This window comes from Bos indicus, chromosome 15 (assembly GCF_029378745.1).
Source record: "Bos indicus isolate NIAB-ARS_2022 breed Sahiwal x Tharparkar chromosome 15, NIAB-ARS_B.indTharparkar_mat_pri_1.0, whole genome shotgun sequence".
NCBI lineage: Eukaryota > Metazoa > Chordata > Mammalia > Artiodactyla > Bovidae > Bos > Bos indicus.
The window spans coordinates 81,583,385-81,606,176 of record NC_091774.1 but is presented as its reverse complement, the minus strand read 5'-3'; the positions used below and the strand labels follow the sequence as shown (position 1 = coordinate 81,606,176).

The following is a 22,792-nucleotide window of genomic DNA, read 5'->3' as shown; positions in this document are numbered from 1 at the left end:
TCTGAAAGACATGGGAATACCAGACCACCTGATCTGCCTCTTTAGAAATTTGTATGTAGGTCAGGAAGCAACAGTTAGAACTGGACATGGAACAACAGACTGGTTCCAAATAGGAAAAGGAGTACATCAAGGCTGTATATTGTCACCCTGTTTATTTAACTGCTATGCAGAGTACATCATGAGAAACACTGGGCTGGAAGAAGCACAAGCTGGAATCAAGATTGCTGGGAGAAATATCAATAACCTCAGATATGCAGATGACACCACCCTTATGGCAGAAAGTGAAGAGGAACTAAAAAGCCTCTTGATGAAAGTGAAAGTGGAGAGTGAAAAAGTTGGCTTAAAGCTCAACATTCAGAAAACGAAGATCATGGCATCCGGTCCCATCACTTCATGGGAAATAGATGGGGAAACAGTGGAAACAGTGTCAGACTTTATTTTTTTGGGCTCCAAAATCACTGCAGACGGTGACTGCAGCCATGAAATTAAAAGACGCTTACTCCTTGGAAGCAAAGTTATGACCAACCTAGATAGCATATTCAAAAGCAGAGACATTACTTTGCCAACAAAGGTCCGTCTATTCAAGGCTATGGTTTTTCCAGTGGTCATGTATGGATGTGAGAGTTGGACTATAAAGAAATCTGAGCACTGAAGAACTGATGCTTTTGAACTGTGGTGTTGGAGAAGACTCTTGAGAGTCCCTTGGACTGCAAGGACCCAACCAGTCCATTCTGAAGGAGATCAGCCCTGGGATTTCTTTGGAAGGAATGATGCTAAAGCTGAAACTCCAGTACTTTGGCCACCTCATGCAAAGAGTTGACTCATTGGAAAAGACTCTGATGCTGGGAGGGATTGGGGGCAGGAGGAGAAGGGGACGACAGAGGATGAGATGGCTGGATGGCATCACTGACTCGATGGACGTGAGTCTGAGTGAACTCCGGGAGTTGGTGATGGACAGGGAGGCCTGGCGTGCTGCGATTCATGGGGTGGCAAAGAGTCGGACACGACTGAGCGACTGATCTGATCTGATATGATATAGGACATCACCTCACAACTTTGAGACCTGAGTCTCATGCCAAACATACACAGCATAAAAAACAAATTATCCTAGAGACCAGAATCTGCAAACCATTAACTAATTTTGGCAGTTAAGAGTCAGGAAAGCCTCAAGACTATAGGCCAACACCTTTACCGGTTTGCTACTTTTATTTTCAATAGATTACACTTGTCCTCACTAAAAAAAGATCACTGGGAATTCCCTGGTGGCCCAGTGCCAAGGCCCTGGGGCTTCACTGTCACAGCCCCACGTTCAGTCCTTGGTCAGGGAACCAAGACCCTGCAAGACATGCAGTAAACACCCCCCAAAAAAAGATCACTAAGGAATTCCCAGGGTGGGGGAGGGAAGCAAAGTGAACAGGTGAAACGTGCAACTCACCGATCACTAGACTTGCTGAGAATACCCTCTTTATTCTTAACAAGCCAAGACCTATAGACCCTGAATCTACAAGGTTCCCATATTCAAGTACGGACAACAGTAAGTATCCAATCTCTTCTATAAGAATTCTAAACCAAAAAAAAAAGTTGAATTAAATCAGATACCCAGAAAGACCAAACAGTTCAACAATGTCAACCAGGTAACAGGGCAAAAAGTCACTTGCCTACAGCACAATCCCCACGATGATGTTCTACTGTAAACAGGCTGCAGAAACAGTTTGGAATTAGAATTCTTAAAGGTTAAGAATATCAACTTTGGAATCACACTGACTGTGTTCAAATCTCAACCCTGTTGCTTCTTAGCTATGTGACTTTGGGCAAATCTCTCTAATCCTCAGGTTTCTTTTCTGTAAAATGGAGAAGCAGGGAGAAACAAGACACACGGGACAGCTGCAAGGATGAAATGAGAGGCTCCATGGCAAGCACTCAGCAAACGCCCGACGCACAGAGAGCTACTGCCACCAACACTGCCGCGAGGAGGCCAGTCCTGAAGGCTCACGAGGAGGACTGACGCTGACGCTGAAAGTCCGGTACTCTGGCCACCTCATGTGAAGAGCTGACTCACTGGAAAAGACCCTGATGCTGGGAGGGACTGGGGGCAGGAGGAGAAGGGGACGACAGAAGATGAGATGGCTGGATGGCATCACGAACTCGACGGACATGAGTTTGAGGAAACTCCGGGAGTTGGTGATGGACACGACTAACACTACTACAAACAGCTAACAGACAGGACTAAGGTTTTGGAGGTGTTGTGTTTGGGGAGGTGTTGGTTTGGGGAGGTGTTGGGTTTGGGGAGGTGTTGGGTTGGGGAGGTGTTGGGTTTGGGGAGATGTTGGTTTGGGGAGGTGTTGGGTTTGGGGAGGTGTTGGTTTGGGGAGGTGTTGGGTTTGGGGAGGTGTTGGTTTGGGGAGGTGTTGGGTTTGGGGAGATGTTGGTTTGGGGAGGTGTTGGGTTTGGGGAGGTGTTGGTTTGGGGAGGTGTTGGTTTGGGGAGGTGTTGGTTTGGGGAGGTGCTGGTTGGGGAGGTGCTGGTTGGGGAGGTGCTGGTTGGGGAGGTGCTGGTTGGGGAGGTGCTGGTTGGGGAGGTGCTGGTTTGGAGGTGTTGGTAAGGCATTTGAAGAAACCACTCATCTCCGCAGGCTCCCCTTTGCCACTAGCTGTAGTTCTATAAACTACAGGCTACAGGAATTCTTCACCCTCTTAAGGGTCGTGAAGTCACTCAGTCGTGTCCGACTCTTTGTGACCCCATGGACTGTGGCCCACCAGGCTCCTCCATCTATGGAATTTTCTAGGCAAGAGTACTGGAGTGGGTTGCCATTTCATGCTCCAGAGGTCAAAAGACCTGGAGTTCAAGACCTGGCTTTGCCAGAAACAGACTGTGAGACCTTGGAGAAGTTATAAATAACCCCACGTAAGCTTTACTTTTTGTTACTTTTCAGAGTTTAGCTTTATAAGATATGTAAAACTGAAGACAGGGTGACTCTGAACCTCTCTCCCACCTCCACACAATTCAGCGAAGTATATCCAAAAAGATGACCAAAATTAGGCACATAAATCTCTGTGGAAAGAGGAAGATTATTTGTCTTCAGATGGAAAACTCTAAACCCCACAAAACAGTCTTTGGGCTCTGGAAGAAACCAAGAAAAAAGAAATGTTATCTTCTGTAGCCAGGTTCAAAGGCAGCGCTGTTCCCTTCTATTTCTTCAGTACAGAATCAAAGATAAAGTTATGTCCTCCCTCTAAACGCAATGATTAGCAAAAACTTCATCATCCTAGGGATTCCAAACTGCTTTTTTAAAAGGTACAGACTGAGCCATCTACTGAAGAATACACCTGTATAAAACATAGCACCTGTAACACTACAGAACATAATCAAACCAAAAAGCATAGGCATTCTAAACATGTAAAGGTATTTATTTGCCTTGACTGGTATTTGCCAAGTTCAAACCAAAACAGTCCAGTTCAACCACACAAAGAGAAAATCCACACTTAATTTTTAAATCAAAAGGAATATATTTTGTCGATAGTTTTCCAGGGCTTCTTATCACAGAGTGCTTATACCAAAGTCCAAAGTCTAAGCACCCCACCCACCACTTGAAGTTCCACCATCTGAACTGAGAACAATTGAAAGCTCAGTCAGAACAATTCTAGTATTTCTCCCTACTGGATAGACTTGCTCCTACACTAACCCAAATCCTGGACAAGATCTGCAATAAGACGGAAAGAGGACTATGTTCACTTCCCAACCTCCTGCCAACTGGGCACTTCTCAGAATTACGTGGCCTGCTTTATGACCGGCCCAGCTTCTCCACTTAAGAGCACCCAGAAGGCTGACGGAAGGAGTCTCTGCAATGAAGGACTAGGTCTCACCGTGTCCACCACTGCGTGCACGCGAAGTCCCTTCAGTCATATCTAACTCTTTGCGACCCCGTGGACTGTAGCCCGCCAGGCTCCTCTGGCCATGGGATTCTCCAGGCAAGAACACTGGAGTGGGCTGCCATTTCCTCCTCCGGGGCGTCTTCCTGACCCAGGGATGGAGCCTAGTCTCCTGCCGTGGCAAGCGGGGTGGGGGGGTGGGGGTTGTTACCACTAGCGCCACCGAAATCTAATGAATTAAGGGAGTCTCTGGTAAATCACCCTCCTCTTGGAAAAGAGTGATCATGCTATCTCATTGGAGTTTCTGAGGAAAAAAAAAGGAAAATACATGAAACTTTTGGGCTTTTTGTTTTTTTGTTGTTTGTTTTTAAAGAAATACTCCTTGTTAAAAGGCAGCTGAGCTAGCAATCCCTATAGGTCACTTAGGACACCTTAAATATTCTAGTTACCTGTTCCAGGATTTAAATGTTTTTTGCTGTGACTTTAAAAGAAAAAAAAAAAAACAAAACACCTCCACCATCTTGACCCTAAATTCAGAAACCAGATGGAACATTCTTATTGCTCTTTTCCCCTCCCAAGTATCCTGGGAACCCCCCAAACCGTAATATACTAAAATGGCTAAATGCTAGGCTGGCTTTGAAGCAAAGTAAGGGTGCGGCTCTCGTCTACAGAGGGGGCCCAGGACTGAAATGGTATGGAAGGAAACAAAACCTGCTTCTCTGGAGGGCGTGTGACACACAGGCAGGACTGGTCTAACAAGTCCTCCCGATCTCTCAGGCCAGGCTGCCTCCTCCTCCTCCCCCACTAACCACGTGCCTCTCCAAGGCCTTCCACCGGGACAGACAGCACTGAATTTTCTCTCAATCCAGAGAGTCTGAGACACACTGAGCTACTTACCTGTATCCCTGCTGCAACCCTGCCAGAGGCACCTTAGCCAGCCTTATAAGGAGAAAGCAGAGCTTCAGGGAGAGGCCGATAAGAAAACAAAGATAAGAAGGAGGGGCCAAAAAAAAAATACAGAGGGAGGTGTCAGACTGGAGGAAGGGGAGAGGCCAAATGCCTTTCTCCATTCTACAAAAAGTGGGAGAACAAGAGGGAGGTCAGCATACAAAGGGAAATTAGGAAAAGTCTACTCAAAACGGAACTTCACTTCTGTCTCATAAAAGACAAATCCTAAAATTAACTAGGACACCTTACACTCTTCACTACCACAGGCTAGGGAAAAAAAAATCCACGGGAAAAAAGCTTAACCTTAAGGTTTACTAGAGGTCACCCAACTGTTTGAGCTCACATTCCTTTTTTAAAGTGGCAGCTTCTCACCGACCCGCCTAACTTTCTATCTCTGGTATTCCCACCGACTCTTTTGCCCATTATTTGAAGATGACCTGGAAAAGCTGAAAGCATGTAACTGAATCACATCTACAGTCCAGCTTCCTCAGAAAGCCCTGAGCCCTAAAATGAGCAACAAGACACCGGTTCCATTAGGTTTAGGGTACGCCTTTTTTGACACAAGCAACAGAGAGACAAGTGTGAGTCTATGAAGACATCATGAGGTGTGAAGGTCCTATTTCAGCCACAGGGCAGATGGCTGAAGGAAATGTTTCGCTCTAAAAGAAGAAAATCTGACCTTATAGGGGGAGAGTATTTGTGAGTTATTAATTACTGACCTCTGCCTATAAATAAACACACACACTCTTCCCAACAACCTGAGGTAGCGTTGGCCCCTTCTGTAGACGAATAAACTTGCACATCAGAAGGATTCCGTCTCCTGCCCAAGATCAACACAACTAGTGAGTGGCAGAAACTTGAAAGACTGAGTGAATATGAACTTTCTATGTTTCTTGTGGTTAAAAGTCATTCTAATTCAAATACAGAAGGTGACCAAAAGTAACTTTTGGGTGGGGGGATGGAGGGGTGGTGACAGAGGATGAGGCGGAAGCATCTAGACCTTTGGGCACTACCTTCATTTTAAAGAGCAAGACTTTACTCAGTTCTGGAGAAGAATAGCCAGAATTGAAATACCTTAGATTTCTCATTTTAAAAGGAACAAGAACTCAAGAGAAAAGCTAAAAGAAACAAAAGAAGTATTACTTTGCACAAAATCACCTACTTTTCCCCTGAAAGGCCTGCTATTGAAATCTGGCTACTTGCCACATTCTCTAAGCAGAGCGCAAGAAAGAAAATCTAATCACAAATATCCCTACTACCATTTTTAATGTGACACCTCACTAAACCAATAGCAGAGATCGGAGGTGGGATAGAAAACAGAAGGAACTAGAAGCAGGGAAGACTGTGCTAGCCAGCATCAGAACAGAGGGGAGGGATTGTTCTAGTGGTATGTCAGCAATCTGCCTCTAGGGCAGCTGTCCTCCAGGGTAATCAAAGGCCGCTTGTGTGTGTCCTTAGGGACGAGCCAGCTCCGCAAGAAGTTGAAGACTCAGCCACCCAATCCACAAGTTGAGAAGAGATGCCTGATTCACAGCTAGAATGGAGGGCAGGGAAAACACAAAACAAGGGGAGCTGGGGGTGGGGAGGGGTGGGGGCGCTCCAGGTGCTGGTTCAGTCTAGACGGAGGGGGAATCCCTGACATCGACCAACCGCAGCCCACTGGAGCGCAGGGAACTGCCAGTACCTCTCCATACTGAGAAACGGGGGCGCGGGCGGGTACCTCTCCATACTGAGAAACGGGGGCGCGGGCGGGTGCTTCCCTTGGTGATCCAATGCTAAAGGCCTCACGCTACTGAAGCAGGCAGCCCAGGTTCCAGCCCTGGTCAGGGGAAACGGATCCCCCATTCACTGGCGCAGTGAAATGAATAAATACAAAGATTTTTTTTTTTTTAAGAAGTGGGTTTCTCCAGCTCCGTATGGACTAAGGCATCAATTGGAATTGCCCCTTTCTACGATGCATGAGACACGGTGCTCGGGACTGGTGCACTGGGATGACCCAGAGGGATGGGATGGGGAGGGGGGTAGGAGGGGGGTTCAGGATGGGGGACACATGTACACCCATGGCTGACTCATGTCAATGTATGGCAAAACCACTAAGTAATTAGCCTCCAATTAAGATAAATAAATTTATATTTTAAAAAAGGAATTGCCTGTTTCTATCCTTTTCACAGACTCAACAGATCTGCAATATATACCGTGAATAACATAAAATAAACATCTACCTCCTTCTAATATTCCTTCCTTAATTAAATCCGAGAGATCTATAAATAGTAGCAGCGCACATTAAAAAGTCAGTGAGATCCCAATATAAGAGACGGTAGCCATTTACTTAACTCGAGTGCTAAACGCAAAAGGCCACAGTCACAACTCGCACTCCCCGGCCCTCGGAGAAGCTCGCTGCCCCAAGACCCACTAGACACACAAAGGCTCTCTCTTCTCAGTAGAGCCCGGCAGCGGAGGGGCTCTCCAGGGACAAAGAGATTTCACAGGAGAACCACAAAGACATCGCCCCTCTCGGCTCCCCCACTCCCAGCTTTCTCACTTCCTGTCACAGTAGCACCAGACCACAGTCTCCCAGAAACAAACAAATACAAAGTGCTGGATTCTGGGCTGCAAGCCAACCGCATTCCAGGGCATCCTGTCTACCAATCGCCAGCCCGAGCTCCCACTCTGCCCCGCGCAGCTCCTTATCATGTTCAGGGAAAACAACCCTCCTCCCTGCCCCAAGCTACAGGGGACAAAGCTCGGGCCTTTCAGCATCGGCGGAGATATCCTGTGTGAGGACCTAAGGGCTCAGAGGGCCTGGGGCGATTTTCAAGGCTCCTTCTTGGCTAGTTTCTTCACCTGGGGGACTGGGGATTTTAAAGCTGCTGCTGGTGTTATACTCAGCTCAGCTGTGTGTGATATATCCCACAGAAAGCTTCATCATGGCAACCTGATCACCAATCCGCATTCAGTCAAGAGAATACTCACGCCTGGGAAAACAACTTCGGACACATCCTCTATCCTGCTCTCTATCACCCATTTCTACTGTTTAAAGTCTTTCAAACTCTTCGCCACAAGCTAAAACTGCTTTCTAAAAGGCCCCACAGAGAACAAACAAAAGGCAGCAGACTCCACCCTGTGTAGAGGCGGAACAGGCACCAGCAGATGCCAGAAGCAAAGTTCTCCCTTTCCCCAGGGAGTGAAGGGAGGTCTCCTAGGGGTTGCACAGTAGTTCTTGCAGCAAGAAAGGTCGACACTACAGCAGCTTCCCTGCTCACTGCTGCCCCTGGAGTGGGTCAGGGGCTGTATGCAGGTTTGGCACCTCATCAGGAAGGAAAATCTCCCTCCCTATAAGAGCCCTCAGCTCATACCAAGAATGGGATATATGATACATTTTTTTATTGTCTTATACAAGCCCATTGGGTGTTAGCCCTAAACTCCAGAAGCAAAGACGTAGAAAGAAGTCAAGCCCAATTAACCAGATTCTTGAAATCCAAAGTAACACCCTTTGCCCCCAGGGCTCAATTCCCCTGGCGTAAAGCACAGCACAAGGTTTAGGGCGCAGAGCTCTCAAACCAGGGGGATATTCCAGGCAATTAACGAGTGAGTAATACACAGTTATTTCTCATCTTCTCCCCTTCCTTTCTCCTTCTTGGCTCTGCTAGAAGCTCCCTATGCAGAAACCTGATTTGGATGGTACATGTTGATGCAAAAAGAGATAAGTCTAAAACAGCACAATTAGAATGAATTATTCCATATCTGGCTATGATATAACCAGATACAAGGAGGTGGAGCAGGTATAGACACAATAATCAAGTCATTCTAGGACTGGACAGAAAAAAGAATATTTAGCCGTATTCACCCTGTATTTCAGACCAGACAGAGCCTTGCCACTGCAAGCTCTATCACTGAGGCACACGCAGTTTGAAATCTCTTACACAGCGCTGAATCAAACCAACTCAGGAATAACTTTAAACGTTCGTATTAATTTAAAAGTTAGTATTCTTACCCAATTCTCCTTCATTCATACTCCAGGCCAAATACATTAGTGGGAGATGGTTATATCAAAAGCAGATAAAACAGCACAGTAGGATAGTTTAAGATATCTTTTTTTTAAGATACTTAAAAAAACACACACCCCAGACAGAGAACCGGACACACCAGTATCTATGCTGCTGTTACTCCAAAGGGATACTCAGCAAGTTCTCTGCCTCAAATTGAGCAGGTGAGACAGAAAATGCATGCTGACTCAGAAAGACAGTCACCCCACAACGTGAGGGAAGGAAGCAGACCAGTACAGCCAACTGATCGCAGTTTAGCACAACTTCACGCTTCTACTCCTGTCCTATCTCTGGCTGTTTGCAGACAGTCAGAAAACCCAACCAAAGAAATAACAAAGAAGTAAGGAGAAAGTCAATGGAAGGGACCAAGACTTAAGCTGAATACTAAATGGTTGGGAAAGTATGAATCTGTTTTGCTATATAACTTCACACATACCCCTTTTCTCCCCGTCAGCCCAAAGCTGAAAGAATTGGAAGGAGGTGAAGCAGAGGAAAGAATGTGATTGGGAAAAGGTTTTGCTACATTCCAACTAGCCAACATCCCACATAGCATTAAAAGTGCCCAAGGATCCAATCCCACTACTGAGAGTTGCTAGGACTCAGCTAACACACACCCAATTCCTCTACCACCCTCCCCCTAACACCCTGAAAAGAAGCATAATGGAGATAGCTTGATGAAGGCACCAGCTGTTTCCCCCACCCTCCCTCCCCCCAGCCCCAGAGACCACAGTTCAAACTCACATCAAACACTTAATACAATTGACTGGCCAGTAGGAAGGAGAAGCCAGAACTAAAATAGCAGGAAGAGTGCCAACTGGCCCCACTTAGAAGGAATGCTTTCTTGGCTCAATTTAAAAATAAGAAACTTCTGTCATCCACTCCCCTCTGCCCATTTATGCTCTCCTTTCCACAACCTACCCCCCTCAGTATCAAATGGATTTCAGTTTCTTCCCTCCTTGATCTATTTTCAAATGTCAGGGAATACAGGGGAGGTATAAGGTTTAATGTAAAATAATGTCTTGGAGACTGGAAGGCTTCCTGGACTGCAACAGCAAGCGCAGCACAAAGCTATTAGATAATGTCAAGTAGAAAGCAGTCCACGCAGCATCCATCTCCGGGTTTTAAGAAGGGAACAAATGCTTCTGCTCCTCCACACTGATATGACCTGACCTCCCCAGGCATAATAGCCAGTTAAAGCACTACTGTGACCAGCCCCTCCCCCAGCCATTTCTAAGTGGGCCAGCATTAGCCAAGGAGGAAGGGAAGGAAGCCGGCACTTCCTTTTCAGACAGGAAGTAACATTGGCCCTTCCTGCTGAGTTTTAAACAAATTGTCCAGCTGAGTTTCAATGTTAACATCCTCTCCTGAAGTCGTTCCACAATTTCAAAATGGAGAAGGGAAACGGAGATGTGGTCTAAGTTTCCCTTCCCCCTAAGAGGCAAGTCCTCCATCCCATACTAAGCACTGGCAGAATCCCCAAATCCGACAGTGACATCAGTCATTTATTTCAAAACAACACAGGATACAGAGGTAGAAAGCTTCCAACTACCCACTGACACCATGAACTAGTCTCCTCTATTTCTCATACTAAGTCACCACCCATCTGAGAAATCATACAGATCTGTAGCTTAACTCAAAAGTTCCAATTTTGTGGTCCTCAAACCTGAGTGATCAGAATCACCTGGGAAGCTGTTTTTAGAAATATCTCCCAAATCTACATCCCCAGTCCTCACACCTTACTATCTAGGTGCCTCAGAATTCATCTTCGTAAAAAGCTCTCAAAGCGGTTCTGACAGCTGCTGGGAACCACCATCCTGGCCTATCCTGACAACCCTCTGCCCACCACATTCCTCTCCCAAAAAGGACACTGGTTGTAAAATACATTATTCGGACCTGCTTTACTGTTCATTAGACAGCTCGTTATTCAGTTTGGATTAAAGTTTCTTTGAAAGTATGGAATTAAATATATAGATGGCCAGAATGATACAATACTAAATGCTATATTCCAGGCTCAGAACCTAAAAGGAAGAACTATCTCACTACTTTGGAATCCTGAGTTGCTACAGTGGAGGATATCCCTATTTACACTGCAGATTGGAAAACCCAATTATTGTTTCAAATGACTCAGTTTAACTTTCCTCCAAGGAACAAAGAGCTATACCACATTTCCTAAGATTGGTTCCACATTCCATCCCAAAAGAAGTCTGAAGTCTTAAATCTAACATTCAAGACCCTAGATAATTTTAGCCCAGTTGACAATATAATAGAAACACCAGAAACTCTAGATTCACGTGTTACCTCTGACACTTATCCAAGTAAGTCACTTTAACTTCTGCTTTGAATAGCAAGTGAATAGTAAGATGTTTTTAGAAGGAGCATAAAGAGGAGTATTTCCACAAGGAAGCATGTCACCAGAGACTTAGGAAAGAAGAATGGCATCAAAAGACTGACTTTCAAGACAACTATAAACATCTGTAAAGCAGTGATTTAAAGCAACTCCAGAATTTGGGGAATCTGATTGCCGAGAGTATTTCCTGCAAAATGATACAGTTATCTGACCAAAGGAGAAGGGGACAGGAGGGAAAAAAAGTTTTCTGATCGAGGGCATCTCCCAAGGATGATATTAGGTAACAGAATGACAACTAGATAGGTATAATTAAAGGGAAAAGTAGATGGTAACCAGGTCAAGCTACAGGGTTAAACCCCAAACTGAGAGAGAGACCCAGAAAGAGACAGAGACAGTCTTTCACTGAAGGACAGACTAGGAAAACAAGAAATCTTGCAAGAGAAAGAAAGAATGGGTGATTCGAGACAGATTCCTCTGGGAATCACTATGCTTTTACTTTCCATTATGGGGGTGCCACAGAACACTGATGACTGCACGCTAGTGCTTCTTCAATCCCACCAAAGCCAACCAGGCCAAGGGGTTCAGCCTATGTTTTAACACCATTACTGCTTAAACATATTAATACATAAAAAGGGAAAACAGACATACAGTTAGTTATCAGGATTGATCACACCCCCTGATGTGCAAGACAGTAATATGGATACGGTGACCTATAAAATGGACCCTGAAGCTATTTAATCTCAATGATGAGGGCTGTGAGGAAGCAGGAACTTTTGGTCCAATGAGCAAAACAAAAAGCAGCAAATAAGTGGGGTAGGCATAATATTTGGTCATAAGCCAAATCAACAAATGTACTAAAAAAAAAAAAAAAAACTCAATGTACTCAAATGTACTCAAAAAGAAGGCTGTCACTTCTACTGTTCATAGAAATTTGACTCTGTAGATCAGTTGGTGGAGAAACAGATTTCTCTAGGGAAGAAAAATTTGATCTCAGTTTCCACACACACACAAGCTTGTTCAAAATAGCTGCATTACTTTTATCATTCTCCAAGACAAGGGTCATCCACCTATGCAGATTCTGCTACTTTGCGATTTCGTGCTGACTATTCTGCAATGGGACAAAGATGGAGGCTGGGCCAGGTGTTGCCTCAGCTCCTTGTAAAGCACACACAAAAACTCTCTCTCAGCTGTCGTCTTTGGGGTCTGCGGCGAGGAGACTGCCGGCGCTGCACAGTGCGGGAGTCCACACGGCCTCCCCTGACATGCGCACACTCATGGGCCTCTGAACGCGTCTGCCACCCCATCTCTCTTGCCTGCTAGTAACAACCAGTCTGTTAGGGCCTTTGCACTTTGTACCCTTATCTGTGTGACTTCATTCCGATTTCTTTTAAGTCTCTTTCAAACATTATTTGTAAGCGAGGCCCTCCCTAACTGCTCCATATTAAAACAAGCTCACTCCTGCCCTTGCACTTGCTATTCACCACTCCACATATTTGGCTTTATTTTGTTCCTCAATAGTGCTATCATACTCTGACTTACTGTGTATTTACTTGCTCACTTAATGCCTATCTTCCTCCAGCTGGAATGTGAGCTCCGTGAGTCCCAGTGGGTGCACAGCAGGCTCTCGGATCTCTTTCAAACAAAGATGTTTCACTTTTTCAGTGAACGCAAAAAATTAAACTTTGGAAAAGTAAATCAACATTATTTCATTTTTCTTTCTACAAATTTCTTTCTAATTGTGACGTTAGGCCCATCAATGGGGGTCTCAAGTAGTCTTACCTGCAGATTTGGCTGACCTTCAGCAGGGCAGACATTCAATGGTCAATTCTTCCCTGGTTTACAAAGCAGCCAACAGAGAACTAAACAGAAGAGAGGTTACAGAACTTCCCCCGTCCCAACAAAGAAACAGTGAAAAGAAATCAGATTGGCACCAATTTCTCCTTTAAAATAGATCACTCTATTTTAAAAGTGTACTGAATATACACCAGCTACTTTATTTCAATGAGATTTACTTCATTTGCAATAAAATGGAACCTGTAGGTGCTTTGATAAAAGTACTGAAAAGTTGACCTAGTTTCTATAACAATGCCTTATATCCTCAACCACCAGAATACATTTTGGGTTTTTCAAATATAAGCTCCCTAAAACAAATATCTTTACTCCACAAAGACACCTCTCAATACACGGCCGCATTCAGTACTTAACAACATGGGAAACACACACAGAACCGATAAATACCCCGTAAGTGACTTCCTTTTACTCCAGGAAAGTAAGTATCTTCTGCTCTACTGAATAAAAATGAGCAATTAATTAGTAAATGTGGGTCATATTTGAAAATGGGGGGGAAAAAACCTTAATCTGAATTAGAACTCAGTCTTCTTGAATCATAACAATTAATCCTAATATAGACCTAACTGAAATAACCAAATTCAGTATCCTAATACTCGAACCTTCACCACATGAGTACAATTTATTCTATTTTAAGAATTAGAAATTTCTTTCATATTAAGTGTTAGTGAGGCAAAGTGATGCCCATGAAGACCACCAACCTAAGGGGAAAAAGATAGGGGAGGCAAAAAGGTAAAGGAGACACCAAATAAAAAGAGGAAAGCGAACGAAAAGGAGAAACAGGAGAATCAGTAGAGGGAAATGTGGGTTTAAAAAACCACAGAGGACTTCTCTGGTGCGCAGTGAGTAAGAATCTATCTGCCAACGCAGGGGACACAGGTCTGTCTGATCCCTAGTCCGGGAAGGTCCCACAGGCTGAGGGGCAACTAAGCCACAACTACGGAGCCCATGGGCTCCATGGTCCCAAAAGAGAAGCCACATACTGAGAAGTCCACACACCGCAACTAGAGCAGCCCCCAGTTCGCTCTGTCGCAAGCAGAGAAGCCCATACGCTGCAGCAAAGACCCAGCACAGTCACAAATGAACACCTATGGGGTTAGGAGAAGTCATGATAGGAAGCTATAGAGAGCCAACAGAAACGAAGTGTAAAGGCTTTCCAGAACACTAGTTTCATGGGTTATTTGGTATGAGGGAAGGAAAAACTTAGGCTGGAAGAAACCAAAAGCTTCCAGACAAGGCTGCAGTTAACACATATGTATTTCCCACAGGCCACAGTTTAGTTTTCCACATATAAGAGCAGACAGACCACTTTCACAGAAGCACACTTCTCACAGGAAGCACTGATGAACTCAAAATCTCTATGTGTCTCAGTTTTGCAAATGTCCCATAAATAAGGGTTGGAAATAGAAAATGATGTTTCCTTAACATTAAAAAGTGAGGTTTATTTCAAGAGAAGACAGTAAAAAAACCACCTTCATCGCTGTGCAATTGCTTCCTGTACATTCAAAACTAACGTTATCCTACAAAATCCCGGTTGGACAAGTGAGACATCAAGGGAAAGAAACTGGTCCGAAATTAAGAATAATAAACCCAAACAAAGCTTTTTCAATCCACTCTCTACCAAAATTAAAGGAAGTTTACCCTTGGATGCTAGATTTCTGTCTCCTGTAGATACAAAAAGATGGGAGAAATTGTATTGCTGTTTTTTCCCCCTAAAGTATCCAAATCTCCTAAGAAATTTGCAGCTTTGGCTGCCACCAGCTTCTCTTCTCTCACTCACGCCTCAATTTATTAAGAGCTATCCATTCCCACAGCACCCGTACTTTGGACTACCCTGCCTCCACAACTTAAACTTGCCTATCGCTAAAGGCACTTTTTGTCTATTTAAAAAAAAGAAAGAAAAGCCTATTCATCCAGGATACCCATTTATTCTGTAATAAAAGCATCTATATCCACCACAGAGTCTCAGGTCTTAAGACACCTTAAAGGAAACTTAGTCAGACAAATGATGTTTGAATTCATTCAAAGTATTCATTCTAATAGCAAAAACGAGGTGTTCCCATGAGCCAGACAACAGCCTATGAATTTCGCATGTATTAAGTCACTTCATCATCACAACAATCCTATGCGACAGTTAATATCATTGTCCTCATTTCACATACAAGGAGATCGAGGCATAGAGCAATTAAACAATCTTCCCAGGGCTACTTCGCTAGTTAAGTGGTAGAAGATTTGAACACAGGTACCCGTCTATGGTCAGACACGACTGAAGCGACTTAGCAGCAGCAGCAGCAGCAGTCCAGCTCCAGCATCCACGCTCTTAGCATGCAGAGCTGCCCTGCTTCTATATTTGTGGCACATTTAGATTGGAAATTCCCTGTTTGGTCAGCATATTGATCAAAAAATACAGAATAATAAAGCATTTATGGCAAAATTTTAACAACTGGTGTTAAGGTGAATGAAGGATATACAGGAGTTATTGTACTCCTATTCCAATTTTTCTGAAAGTCTGAAATGTTTTCAAAATAAGTTTTATCATCCAAAATGGGGCATGTTTTGTGACCAAATTACCTGTAGGCCATCAGAGAAGACTTTGAGAAAAGAAAACTCTCGATCTTTATAATGTCCCCACTACATGCCTAATCTAAATGCCCACATCATTCCAATCAGGTTTAAGGACTCACTGGAGAGGAAAATGGCCTTAAAATGGAAAATACTGTCCCTGCACCAGAATAATAAATATTAAGTATTGAGAACAGGGTCCACATTTAATAATCAATAACATGCAATTCCAAGTAGAATGGGGGGTGGGGGGCGGTTACTTCCAAAAATACATTATACAATAAAACTAAATACAAATCAATCCATACCTTCATATCCCACTGGATAGTTCTAACTGAACAGTCGTTCTTCCCCGCCTTTACAATCTCCCTGCCAGGAGATATCAATGCCCTCTATTACAAACCTTGGAGGCAGCTGCGTTTAGGCAGAGCAATCCCTATTTCAGCGTCTCATAGCATTTAACCCCTTTTGCAAGGAAAGAGAACATGAAATCACATAGTAATAAGCTATGGCTCATTCCTTTAGGCAAATTTCTTGTTACTATTATTCCTAATTTCCCAGAAAATTAATTTGGGTTCTTAAACTCATAAACTTTCCAATACACTTTGTGAACAAAATCTCCTAGTTTCATAGCGAAAGCAGTGACAAAAAATGTATATATATAATGATGTCCAAACATACTTTATTTGAAGCACTAATGTTCAAACTATCATTTCAAGCTTTTTATGTTTTTATTAACGAGTATAAAAACCATTTACTTCCAACACAGCTGAAAGCAATACTTCCCTGCTGCTGCCCTAATATGTTCTGGGTAACCAGTTCCTCCCCTCTAGAAAATGGTTACATATAAGGTTTCAGTGGCTGAAGTTAACAGCTGCCTATAATATGAGATGAACTGCCTAGGATTCTTAACTATTTACACTATTATTTGTACTGCTTGCCCAGAAAAGAAACAGGATTAAAGAAAAATTCAAATTTTAAACCTTCAATTCTTTCTAAAAACTGTATTTAAAAATGGAAGGTAGGCAATGTATAAAAAGTTAAAACTACAGACTAAATTTCAAAATCCCATAGCAATTTTATTCATCTTTGTTGAATTTCTTCCCATCTCAACTTCCTTTCAGCCTTCCCCACAAAAGTCCCTCACTGATTCCCATCGTGCCTTATTTAACCAAGATTTACTGAGCACCTCAATATATCACCAGGGCTTCCCTGGTGGCTCAGATGTTAAAGCGTCTGCCTGGAATGCGGGAGACCTGGGTTCGATCCCTGGGTCGGGAAGATCCTCTGGAGAAGGAAATGGCAACCCACTCCAGTAATCTTGCCTGGAGAATCCCATGGAGGGAGAGCCCTGATAGGCTACAGTCCGTGGGGTCGCAGAGTAGGACATGACTGAGCGACTTCACTTCACTCGATATATCCCAGACACTAAGACAGGCGCTAAGGGGATACAGAGATAAGACAGTATCTACACTCAAGCAGGTCAGTATAGGGGAAAAGACAAAAAAAAAAAAACAAACAGACAATTGTAATACAGTGTGATAAACATTATTTGAACTACCTGCTACAAACCTCTCCCTGCAAATTGGCAATTCATTCCAAACCCAAGTCAGAAAATTCTCTGGAAGAAATTTCACTGACAATCAAATAAAGTTTGAGGCATTTCCAGTAGGTTTAAGAATTACAGGACAATAATGAAAAAAAAAAAAAGAATTACAGGACAATAATGGTGTGCATATGGAAAGATCCCTGTAATAAAGTTGAGATAATATCCATTCTAACATATCTAGCTCCTTACAGCTTTATGGAAAATGGATTTTTTACATACACTACTCTACCTCGGAGCATGCAGGAACTCTAAGCAAGCACTGACCTTCCTCAGGATGAAGCACTCCTGCCTCTCAAAAGGGCTCAGTTTAGTTCTGGCTCTTGTTTCTATTCTCTCTGGAGAACGGCAGTGTTTTAGCGGTTAAATCCACTAACTTTATATAGTCAGAACAGGGTTTAATCCTGGCCTTGGTCACTTACAAGCACTGAAATTTTCAGCAAACCTCAGGTTCTCTGAGGCTCAAATTCCTTAAAAAACAAAAAAATAAACCAAAAAACAACAAACAGAAAGTTACTGTAGGAAATTAAATAAATAGTTCAGGCAAAATGGTTAGCACTCACTGAGTAAACAAGGTGGGGGCGGGAGAGGGAGGGCTGGCACTTAGGAACAGGGGCACCAGGTACCAGAGCAGAAAGCAGTGAATTACACCGAGTTAATCACTTTGGTATTCCAACTGAATAATGATCTACGCTTAATTTATTTGCATCCATCCTCTCTCACTCATCTCTAGAGATCATCTACCTCATAAACCCAAGGCTGAAATTGCAATTACTCAGAGCTTCTTTTTAAGATTTCCAACAGTCCCCATTTTTATCCTAGCTGAAAGAACGTGTTCTAACCCCTTTGACTCTCCATAAGTGAACCCTAAGAAAGGAATTAAGACTCTAGACACCCAAAGGAGGCCCCTACCTAGAACACAGACCATACCTTAGTCATATAACAAAGAAACCAACAGCATAGAGGAGTCAAACAAGGAAAGGAAAATCTGCAGGACTCATACTTACTTGTCATTTTCTACCCCCAAACCAAAATGAGGAGCAAAACAAAAAATGAAAGATTTACTTATTCACACTCTTCCTCTATTTCCTGGAAGAACTAGCAGAGGTGAGGTAAAAGACGAATCTTCCATCTTATCATTCAAAAGGCTCTAATAGCACACACCAGTCAAAACAATGCCTCAGTTCGTGGAAATAGTCCTGGACGCTTTACAACCAGGATGCTCACTGCAGTGATACAAAGCCCAGTGTTTAAAGCTGGACCCAAACCACCACCACTCAGCCACCCAGAACCTGTTTTCAAACTGCCTTTGTACTCGCTCCGACTCCCTCATCCCTCCCCCTAAAGGCTGAGTGGGAAACGGACACCCTGGCAGCAGCACGACCGATCCTCCAGAGATCCACCAAGAAACCCCCCAGGCTGCAGTCGAGGCTGAAGGGAGCTTTCGAAAATTTGGAAATGATGTGACTACAGCCCAGCAAAACACACACGTCGTCCTTTCTCCTTCTTTTTAACTGCACTTGCTATAATCAGATGATCCAGACATTAAAACCTTACTGTGGCCCTTGCATAAATTAGATTAAAAGGGACAAAGTTCAGTTTCCTCTGAAGCTACAACCTCACAAGAATGAGATTATCTTTCAAGAAACAGTCTTGTCCTGGAAAAGAAATTCAAGGAAGTGTTCTAGTCTAAAAAGAATTAAGGGGCGGGGTGGCGTGGGGTGGGGGGTTCAAAATCAGAGGATTAGTATAGATACATACCAGTTTAAATCTAATAGCAGCTTACATATTAAGGACCATCCTGCTACAATTAGAGCAATGTCTATTGCAGTTATAATTTTGCAGATGATTCGCATTTTCAAAGGGAGAAGGTAGGGAACATCCAGTTTTCAGCTACCGAGGAGCCGGCTATATGCTTATCTAGTATTTTTGCAAGAATGTATGTGCAAAACAAAAACAAATCTTAAGATTAAACGTAAGATACGAAAGCACAGCCATGGGCCTTCAGTTCTTAAAAGATTTCTGATTTCACAGCAAGTTAACCAAATCAAAAATGCACCTCCAAAAAAACAACTTTCAGATTGGTTTAAAAATAAGAATTACCCCTGTTCTTTCGCAAACGTACCCTACACACTAGAGTCTATATTAAGTGTTTCAGCCTGACCTTTTTTGAATCCCAGCCTCTTTCAGAGAGCTCAAAGCTGAAAATGTCTCTTGTGTGCTACTTTAACTCAGGTGAGCTAAAAGGCATGGCTAGAGGTTCCTTATCCCTTTAAGCACGGACACCAGACATCATGGTACGTGCAGACTGAACATATAATACCGCCACAAATCTTTGCCATCAAAGGTAGTTTTAGAAGGAAGGGGATGGCAATCCAGTTACCAAGGATCTATCTGTTTTCTTTTACAAGGCAAAGCAGGGAGGCTAAGTCTAGAAGGCGAAAGAGGCTCCCACCCACCACACCTGAAAAAGTAAAAGAGGGATCCACCCAGGAACAGCAGGGCTGAAACCGATCTGGGCGGTTCAAACTCTCCAGGGGGAAATATCACTATTTAAGCTGCAAAGCTCCCTGCAACTTTCTGCTTTCACAAATTTAATGACAAAAGGGAGAAAAAAAACTTTTGAAACATATTTAGAACCATCTGTATAACTAGCTTCCGACCCGGACAAATTCCTTTCCCAACCCACACACAACATGCCAAAAAAAACCAACTTTTGGTTTGGGCTCTGAAAACAGAAGTTTGTTAGCCTAACCTAGAAAAAAACACATACAATCAAAGACCACACCAAAATGTAAATTTATGGAACAGCTCTCACCCCTCTGAATCTATTCATCTCCCTATATTAGACCTAGAAGTTTGTTTCTGGGTCTTGAATATCTTCCTTTGCTTTAAATACGATAAAATACCAAAATTCCCCCAAACAAGTAGAAAGAAAAATTAATAATTGTTTAAAAGTCACTCGTCAGCATAACAGACCCTCTCGTTTTCAAATTCCCTCGGTTACCATAAGACAAAAATTCAACTTGGCTTATCCTGCTTTACCCATCTATACACATATTTTTTAAAAAGGCACACACCTCAAATGTGGACTTCTGAAAACCACTTCTTTAAGAGAGAAAACCAAGGCTCCGTCAATGTGCTGAGAAAGACAAATCCAGCAAGGTAGTTGCTTTTTCGCCACCTCTTCCTCCTTTCAGGATCTTTCCTGCTCTTCTTTCTCTCTCTCCCCTTTTTTTTTCTCTCAGATCCAACACCTAAAATGGAAGTTGCACCCAGCCAAAGGCTAGGGAGCCTGGGTGGTGACAAACTGATCTGGCAGCCCTACCCCCTCGCTTTCCTAAGTGATGTCAGCCCCTGAGAACTTCCAATAGGAGCTGGGCATAAATCAGGGAGCTGATTTTATCCAATAGGAAACTTTATTATAGGAAACAGGGGAAAAAAAGCAAGAGGAGGAGAAAAAGAGACAGGGGGAAGTTTTATATATATATTTATGTTTAAAGTGGAGACTATATAATCTCTAAGGAATTACTGCAGAGCTGGGAGGAGTCGGGGAAGGGGGCTGAAGGAACAAGGGCTTTCTAGAATGGCATGCCTAAGAACCACGGTTCTCTTTGATGGTGGAGTTCTTGCTCCCTCCTTCCTTTCCGGGTAGGGGAGAAAAAAAGCTGATTTTATTTGCCTGCTGTGATTTGGTTTGTTGCTTTCTACCCCAGAGCATTTCCCACAGGAAGACAGGATGGGAAGGAGCAAGAAACACTAGAAACAGGGCTACAGCGTGCTGGCTGGGGTAGTAGGGGATATCTGAGGTGAATTCTCAATTTTATTTTGGTTTAAATGCATTAGAGTTAATTAGAAAAACAAATACTTCGACTTAACATTTTTAGTGTCTAACCTTTCAACTGGGCTTCCCTGGTGGCTCAGCTGGTAAGGAATCCGGCTGCAATGCCGGAGACCTGGGTTTGATCCCTGGGTTGGGAAGATCCCCTGAAGAAGGGAAAGGCTACCCACTCCAGTATTCTGGCCTGGAGAATTCCATGGACTGTGTATCCATAGGGTCGCAAAGAGCTGGACACAGCTGAGGTACTTTCACATACACACATACTTTCAACTAGAAGGAAGCTGAATCCACTAGGCTGTTGAAGAAAATCAGTCTTCTCATTTGCCCCAAATCAAAATAACGTGGGCTTGAGGGGCATAGTAAATGATATCCCATAAACAAGTGATATATTTGGAGACAACAGCACGTGCAAGGAAAACAAACTCTCACATCAAGAAAATTCAATTCATTTGTGAAGTTCGGGCTTAAGAAGGTCTAGTTCATACATTCTCTTTACGCTTGACCTAAACAAAGGATTATAACAGGTATTCTTTTTCTCATTAAGAGTTATCTTTAATATGTTCTCAGACTATTAGGCCATGAAGGGCAGAGATTGAAAATTTTTTATGCTTACAAAGACTATTATATTATGGTCATTAACTATATGAAAATGATAATGATGAACTGAAAATTTCCTTTTTCGTTCTTACTGAAAAATCTAAAAATCTGAAGGCTGCTACCAAATGAATCTTCATAAAGTTTTCACAATTTAAAACAGTGGTTAAGAGCACAGGCTCCGCAGTGAGGCTGACTGGCTCCAACCGCCTCTCCTAAGTATACCTAATCAAGTAAGTGTGCTGCATACGCTGTGGCTCTCCAGGTGGCGCAGTGTAGAGAATCTGCCTGCCGATGCAAGAGACTCAGGAGAATGGGTTGAGGAAGATCCCCTGGAGAAGGAAATGGCACCCCACTCCAGTGTGCTTGCCTGGAGAATCCCATGGACAGAGGAGCCTGGGGCGGGCTACAGTCCACGGGGTCACAAAGAGTTGGACACGACTGAGCGAGCAGCACACACATGCTACACACTGTGCAACCCTGGAAAAGTTATATAATTTCTCTGTGACTCAGTTTCTTAACTATGAATGGAGATAATAACTATATCTCTCTCATAGGACTGTTGAGAGAATTAAAATACATATAAAGTTCTTAAAATAATACATGGCATACAGTGTAAACTCAATAAGTTATGATTATCAATATCTACCCTGCCAAAAAATTTTCAATAGCTCACCATTGCCCCAAAATAGCAACCAATGATGAGGCATCCATCATGTAAGGGCACTTTGCACTCAATATCCCTAACTTCTAAAATACCACCACGGAGACAGTATTACTACCATTTTACAGATGAGAAAATCAAGGCTCAGCAAGGTTAAGAAACTTGCCTGAGCTCAACCAGCTAAGGAGTAAACCCTTATCAGTCTAACTCCAAACCCATGCTATTTCCATCCCTTACACTGTGGTCAGGATAAAGGCCAAGCTCCTCGTCTGTTTTCAAGATCCATATTTATTCATCCAATACATTATAGTAACATTTATTAACCATAATCTGACCCTCCTTATCTATCTAAACTGGAATTCCACTCCTCAGCATGAAAGTGCCCTTCCAATCAGGTTTAGACCCTCTCATTTGGTCTAATGTGGCCAAAAAGAACTTCTCTCAGAAGTGCTGGAAGACCAAACAGA

General features: G+C 43.3%; 1 protein-coding gene across 13 annotated transcripts in view; it reads right to left on the bottom strand.

The window, feature by feature from the left end:
• The window catches only part of CTNND1 (catenin delta 1), a 45,260-nt gene extending 24,712 nt beyond the window's left edge, over nt 1-20,548 (bottom strand). For 12 of the 13 annotated variants that reach the window (XM_070804303.1, XM_070804302.1, XM_070804301.1 and 9 more), the window contains exon 1: nt 20,307-20,547. The gene's annotated coding sequence lies outside the window, so the exon portion shown is untranslated. Of the gene's footprint in view, nt 1-20,306 lie in introns of all 13 variants that reach the window. The other variant, XM_019975098.2, reaches the window with a different exon arrangement.
• Between the last annotated feature and the right edge of the window lie 2,244 nt (nt 20,549-22,792).